A 7,978-nucleotide genomic window follows, 5' to 3' on the forward strand; every position below is an offset into this window, starting at 1 on the left:
ATAATACTATGCCCATTTAAAGAATGAGTAAGCTAAGCTTTATAGAGATTTATGAAACTGTTACTTGAATTACTTGATTTCCAAGAGATCGAACTTTGTGATGTCTCTCACTATAACTTTTTCTTTCAACCCCAATCAATTCCTCAATCTTCACTGAAACTACTCTTCACTAATATCAAGACCTCCAGGTACTTACCTCCTTCCCATTCTTAAAATCTATTTGGGGCCTTCCTTTACCTATACACCCCTATAACTTTTACAAACACATTCTTTATTTTCCCTCTGCCTTGATATTATGTACTCTTAGCATACCATCTCTTCTGGAATCTCCAGGTTGCTGAAATTTGCTGGAGGATCACAGGACCATATCCATTGTTTGTATTCAATTCTCCAGTTAACTACCAGGATAGGATAGGCAAGATAGACAAAAGGGATACAATGCTTAGAACCAATCCCAATCTCTGTAATGTGGATATTTTAAAGAAAATTGGACCTACTTTTAATGTTGACTGTATTAAAACCCATGACTTACAAGGTTAAGCAACAGTAACTTCTAGGTATGTAGTTATTTTCCATTTGCCTTATCATCATATATTTTGTCTAACTTTCATACCTTCTGTGCCCTGGAGACATGATTATGACATACTGCATCACATACTTCCATGATCCCCTGAGTTCTAGCAAGGGGAAAGATGAGGAGAAGACAGGGAAGCAGGAGAAGAGGAAACTATTTTGTTGCTAATCCATCATGTTGTGGATCCTCTTTTCAAGTTGATCTACCAGCACAGCTCCACCTCTCATAAGGCACCAATAACACCATTCCTTCCCCTTGCCCTTCAAGCCCAGGGATATAATAAATTCATGCTGTAGTTTGTCCATAGATAACATATTAATTCCATAAGATTTTCCTACTCTAATAATAACTCCATTAAATTTTCTTTAGCCTAGGGTGTCTTTTGTGTCCTGTTGGGACTCTGACTGATAAATCATGCCAGACAAAAATTCATCAATAAGCAAGTAGAATAATCTTCAAAAATTTCCTAGAACCCTACAAAGGATTATGATCATGAATGCAATCTATGTGAGAGATGATTTCATAAACAGCAGGGTATCAACCATGAGTTTGGTATAGGAAAATCTCTGGTCTTTATGAGGAGGAACTAGTAATACTAAGGCTTATTTCCAGATCTAACAGAGGACCAAGGTATCATCATATTAGCAAAACAAGAATCTCAAACATGGAATAAAACTGAATGACTTGGCTAGCTGAAGAAAAAACAAGAACAAACATAAAAACAAAAATTAGACTTAACACATTAAAAGCACATTTGAGTCTAGAAAACTGCAGAGGGACTGAACTACAAACATTCCAAAGGACAGAGTAAGAGAGGTTTTGCAATGGTAGCATGGGTTTGTGGACCTCTCTCAACTACACAGTAAGATTTGCTTGAGACTGTCTCAATTTGGTCAGTTTATAATTTCATCCTAAAGTAATAATAGTGTTCCCTTTTACTCTGAAAAAGTGTCATTCTATATTAAGATGACATAACTCCCAGAATTTCATTCTTTCTCCATTGGTATTTCCTAATCTCCACTAGAGAGACTGTTATTGGTCCAGGATGGTCAGATATCTGGATCATCAACTATCAGAAGGAAAAGATCAGAGTGCACAGATTTAGTTCATGGGTGAGTCTCTGGACACTAATAAGCCACTCCAATCAGTGTCTACTATGGCTTTGCATGCTATGTTAGATACATTAGATGTTATAATTAGGTTTAAAAAAATCCCTGAGAAACACTGAGTATGAATGCAATGTAACCAAAATTTGGTTTTGAAAAGCTTCACTAGTAGCTTGATGGATAACAAATTGCTATACGGAGATACTACTGGAAGGAATAGTGGACCCTACAAAAATTTGGAAATGACATCATATAAATATAACTTTTAAAACTGGAAATAGAAGGTAGAAATATATTTTCTATAAATGAATTATCAGGGATTACCAATATTTTGAATGTAGGGTTGAAAGATATAGACAGAAAGTAATCAAATGTAACTTTAGGCTTCCAGACTAAATGACTGAATGCATATCAATATCATTGACCAAGACCAATAAAATTAAAGGAGACACATCTTTGGGCAAAGAAAGCATGCTCAATATTTGACATAATAAAAATAGATGTCTTGGTGGACTTCAAGTTTTATATCAGAGATATAAGAACCTAGTAAGAATATAGTTCCCACTCTTAAAATAGGGAAAAAAAAGCTGGACTAAGTTCAAATTTATGATTTGCCCAAAGATTAGGTTACAGAGCAAATAAATAACAGGTAATCTGGAAAGACTTTGGTGCCTGCAGGGGGAAATACAACTCAACATATTTGGTGGACATCCTGCTGAATGCCATGTAAGCCAGTAGGAATATTGGTCTAGACATTTTAAATAAATTTCAAAAGATACAGGCTTAATCCCTAACCACCACACTAATGAGTACAGGAAAAAACATAGCAGCTGAGAATGTTGTATTGTTTACTAAGGACAGATTCTCCCTGGGGAGCAGTGTGAAAAATCCACAACCTAGTGAATAGTCTCAAAAACAAGCAGGAGCAAATATTGAGCAAATTAACTCACTCCATAAACACAAGATATCAAATGAGCTTTCTGAAGGCTCTGGTACACTGAGGGTAACTAAATAACAAACCTCAAACTCAGTCCAACTACTGACTATATCAACACAAATCCCCACACTAAAGTCCTAACAGAAGGAAAGTCATACTCATTTTTAAACATAAACATATTTCAGTATTTACTGTCTTATATAACACATATGGTTTTCAACCAAAACTAATGAGGCATATCAAAAGGCAAGACAAAACAGATTCTGAAGACAAAAAAATTTTCAGAATCAAAATCAAGTAACACACAGATAGTGAAACTAATAGAAAGGGGACTGAAAATAATATTAATATGCCAAAGTCTCCAATGGAAAAAGTAGATAGTATGTAAGAGCAAATATAAATCACTTCAGCAGATATAAGGAAATTATAAAAATTATATAAATGGAAATGTCAGATTTTTTTTTAAAAACACAGAAACAGAAATAAAGAGTGCCTTTGAAAGCTTATCAGAGGACTCTACACAGTTGAGGAAACTAACAGTGAACTTGGAAACAGGTTAATAGAAATTTTACAAAATAAAATGCAAAGGTAAAAAGAAGTGAAAAAAAAATCAACAGAGAACCCAAGAGCTATGGGAAAATATCAACAGTTTAACAAATTAGATTCCTAGCTGAAGAAAAGGGAGAGAATAAAGCATAAGAAATAAATGACAATGAAAGAAATGGCTCAGAAAATGCAAATTAATGGTAGGCACCAAACCACAGAAGCTCAGAAAACAACAAGGGGGATAATAAGTACAAAACAAACACTGCCCCAGGCCATGTTTATATTTAAACCTCTGCAAATTGAAGACCAAAAGAAAATCTTGAAGGGAAGCTGAGGGGTGGGCATTACCAGCGTAATTATTATTTACAGAGAACAAAGATAAGAATTACAAGAGACAGTTTTTCAGAAAAACACTCTCAAGCAAAATTTGAGAGAATTGATTGTCAACAGACATATTCTATAAGGAATTTCTTCAAGAAGAAGAAATATGAAATAGGAATATAAGAGGTTCTGGAAGATTGGAGTGCTTGGTGACAAAGATATCATACAAGGGACTTTTTAGGGAACTGAGTGGTACTGAGGTGATGCATATATGATCATTCACATGTCAAGTCCCATACAACTGTACATCAAAATGGAGAACACTACTCTCTGAAAGTTTTAAAAAATCAACCAGAATGTTGGGATTTTGACTAGATATGTAAGTTTAAAGACAAACTATGTGCATAAATAGTGTATTCTACCTGGTAAATTCTGACACTACTTTACAGTGTTGAACAAACAAGTAAATACAGTATAGTATATGAGAGTTCAGCTTTTTGCTGTCAGATAAAGAAATTAGAAGGAACAAGGAGGAAGAAGATGCTAGAAGGAATCCTGCAGAACTGGATTAGAGTCAGATATATCAGTATGAACTCACCTTTATCTTAATACATAAAAATCAGGGGGATAAAGAAATAATTGTAGACATGTGTGGGTTGGTATACATACTTATATTTCTAGCTTCCTTACTGAGTAGGCCAAAAAGAAGTGACACCCTGTAACAATGAAAACTCCTAGAGTCCAACTATTATTATTCTAATACCATTCTTTGATTAAAGCAAAGAGAGATCCTTAAAGAAATGCTGATTCTAAGCTTAGGGCAAGGAAAAATCAGAGAAGTGCCTGGAGCATCTTGTAGTGCAAGCAAGTAAGGAGATGCTAAAAAAAAAAAAAAAAAAAAAAGGCGAGTGATGAAGCTAGGTCAAAAGGACACAACATTCAATATGAAAGAGCTCCCAATGGCCAAAGTTGTAAGAATTTGAGCAACAAAATAAATGATGATGGTATTAAATTATAACCTAAAAGTGTAAAATAAATATTCACGACTCCATACTGATATAATTAAATGAGGGAGAGAGACAACTCTTCCTTACAGGAAAATTATAAATATTAATTTTGGAAGGAACAACATAAATAGAAAATTACTATTGGAAGCCCATCATAATAGTTGCTTCAAAGATCCACTAATAAATGGTAAAATTGGTGGGCAAAGCTTTAAGTAGAAAAATGATATCTGGGTAGAATCAAAGTATCTCCCACAAATAATGTGATAGTTTTAATATACTTCCACAAGTTCTCCAATATTCTCCCCTTTAGAATGTGGGTCTTAATCCACCTGCCTTGAGTGTGGATGGAAATTGGAACTCACTTCTAAGGAACAGGGTTTGGAAAGGGAGAAATATACTAACTTTACAATGGAGAAGCCAGGAAGACACCACGTCAAACAAGTGATTATGTTAACATAACCAAAATAAGTTATGTTGATATCATGCACCTGGAAGGACATAAGAGAAAGATGCTTCACCTTTGTGGCATGCCTCTTTTATAGCCCCTGCCTAATCACGAAAAAACATCAGACAAACTCATATTGAGATATTCTTCAAATTATTTACCAATACTTTTCAAAAGTATCTTCATGAAAAACATGAAAAAAATTTTGATTCTCTTTCCAGACCTGGCTGATAAGGAGTCGCCATCATGGGAGTCAACATCCACCACAAGGACCAAAAGTTTCAGTGCGAGGAGCCCAAGAGCCAGGACATCTACCTGAGACTGTTGGTCAAGTAGTACAGGTTTCTTGCCCAACAAACCAACTCCACATTAGGCAACTGTGTTGAAGCAGTTAATGAGTTGCAGCAATCAGCTGTCTCAGCGCTAATCCTGGATGATCCAGAAGATGAAGCTGCCTGGCCGGGAAAACAAAACAGCTGTTGTTGTGTGTATTATAATTGATGATGTGCATGCCCAGGAGGTACCCAAACTGAAGGTGTGCACACTGCACATGAGCAATCATGCCTGGAGCTGCATCCTCAAAGTTGGGCTATGAGCCTCACCTTCGACCAGTTAGCCTGGAGTCCCCCAAGGCTGTGGTACCTTCTTGCTTTCTGGTCCAGGCAAGGGCTGAGAGGTATACAGGCATTTCAGGAAGGCCCCAGGAACCCTGCACAGCCACAGTAAACTCTATTTGCAATCCAAGGGCCAGAAGTTCCAGCGCTACCAGAGGCTGCAGACCTGGCTAGTACTAAACCTAACCTCAGATCCTGCCTTGTTATTAAAATGACCTTGGATGCTAGAAAAAAAAAAAAAGTGAAAAATTTTTAAAAAATTTTTTACTTATTTGAGAGAGTGAGCACACCAGTGTGAGGGAGGGGCAGAGGGAGAGGGACAAGCAGACTCTCCACTGAGCAGGGAGCCTGATGTGGGGCTCCATCCCAGGACCCCCAAGTGAGATCATGACCTGAGCTGAAGTCAGATGTTTAACCAACTGAGCCACCAAGGCGCCTCTGAAAAAAAAAGAAAAATTTTTGAAAAAAGAAATAGTGTTTTGCTGAGGTCGCTAGAATATCATTACATACTTCCCATTGACAGCAAGTTCTGATAACAAATCCTACTTCTTATCTTGATATGAAAAAATAAGGAGCACAGGACAAAGTTTAGTTAATGAATTCACTATCTGAATGTGTGAAAATAAGGAAAGTGAGCAAATATTTTTTTCCTTACATAGGTATTTCTTTTGTAATAACTAAAAATTAAATTAAGTGGCTAAATTTTCCATTCTTCACCAATGCATTAAATTTGTATTTAGAGTTACAGAATATGAAAGAAATTGGCATTGATTTTTTTTAAATTATAGCTGAGTTCCCTACTTTCAGATTAATCCTATGGGAGTTTATTTAAAAAGCCATAAAAATGGACCTGAGAGAGCAAATTTGAATATAATATTTGAAATAGGCTTAAGAAATTAGTCCTATAATTATGAAACTTCCTGATAATGGAAAAAAATGTTAGCATATAAACCAATAACTCAATACACAAAATAAGTCTATAAAATTAAGCCTGTTATTGGCCTGTCTATAAGACTTTAGTTGAAACCTAAAAAACTTTTTATAAAATAAACAATGGTTTTGAGAATTGTGGTGCTTGTAAAAGAAATTTTATAAACAAATTTTAAAAGCTACTTGGTTAGTCATCATTAAAAATTAAAGTTAGTAATATATGTCAGAAAAAATAAAGCAAAAAAAAATAAAGCAGTTCTGAAATAAAAGCAGTTAATAAAATCATTCAAATTAACAACTTGTTAAATATCTTGTTTTTCAAAACTATTTCAGAAAGTAAATGTTGGGGACACCTGGGTGGCTCAGTTGATTGGGCGTCTGCCTTCGGCTCAGGTCATGATCCCAGGGTCCTGGGATCAAGTCCCACACCGGGCTCATTGCCCCACGGGGAGTCTGCTTCTCTCTCTGCCTACTTCACCCTCTGCTTGTGCTCTCTCTCTCTCTCTCATTCTGACAAATAAATAAGTAAAATCTTAAAAAAAAAAGAGAAAGTAAATGTTGGATGATGGAGTAGAAATGCTTTCCTTATTCTCCTGTTAAATATAGCTGAAATACCTGGACATTCTATATAAAACACATATAAACAGATTCTGAAAAGTAGAAAAAATAAGGGACTTGAAAAATGACATGACAGAGAGGTCCCTGTGTTGTTTTTTTTTTTTTTCTTTCATACTTCTCATACTGAGGTCAGAGAAGCCAGCAATGTGGAAACACCAACAGGCACACAGATAAAAAGGCCCATGGACGCTTACCCTCTCTAATCAAAGGACAAGGAATGGATCTTCCTCAAAAGGCAGAAAACTTTTAGACAATAACCACTCTGCTCTGGACAAACACCACAGAAAAGCTGCAGCTCCACCCCCTCACACCAGCAAAGGCCAAGTGGGGAGCTTAGATTCCACCTTACTCAGCTGCAATGAGGTGCCCCAAGTTTCTGTTGTGGTGGTTTCAGAGAAGGCTGAGTGAAAGGCTGTGAGTTTCATCCCTGCATATCTCCTTCCCTCATAATCAATAGAGACCACATGGGGAGCTTGAACTTCAACCCAACCCCTTGGTAAAAAGGCACCTCTCCCACTTTCGTCTGTGGTGGTATCAGAGAAAGTTCAGTGGGGATATGCACTACCAAACTCACCCACCAAAGCGAAGTTTCCTCTACTTTCTGCACCCCCAATGTAAACAGAGGTCAAATGGAAAATCTAGACTTACACACATCTTGCAGTAATTCTCTGGAGTGGTAACACAGTACCTGCTGAAACATAAGATTTAAATAATACAAAAGTCTCATATGATAATAATAATACCTGTATTTCAACTGAAGATCACTTTTTATACTAAGAACCAGGAAATTCTCAAAAACACTGTGTAAAAAAAGTAACAGACATCAACACCAAGATGACATAAGATTTTAATCATAAATCACAGCCAACATAAAAAATGC

At 36.1% G+C, this 7,978-nt stretch overlaps 1 pseudogene; it reads left to right on the forward strand.

The window, feature by feature from the left end:
- The first annotated feature begins 4,627 nt into the window (after positions 1 to 4,627).
- Positions 4,628 to 5,765, forward strand: LOC102747120 (large ribosomal subunit protein eL18 pseudogene; annotated as a pseudogene).
- Positions 5,766 to 7,978: the final 2,213 nt, after the last annotated feature.

The sequence above is a fragment of the Leptonychotes weddellii genome, chromosome 4 (assembly GCF_054177405.1).
Source record: "Leptonychotes weddellii isolate Sample4059 chromosome 4, ASM5417740v2, whole genome shotgun sequence".
NCBI classification, from domain to species: Eukaryota; Metazoa; Chordata; class Mammalia; order Carnivora; family Phocidae; genus Leptonychotes; species Leptonychotes weddellii.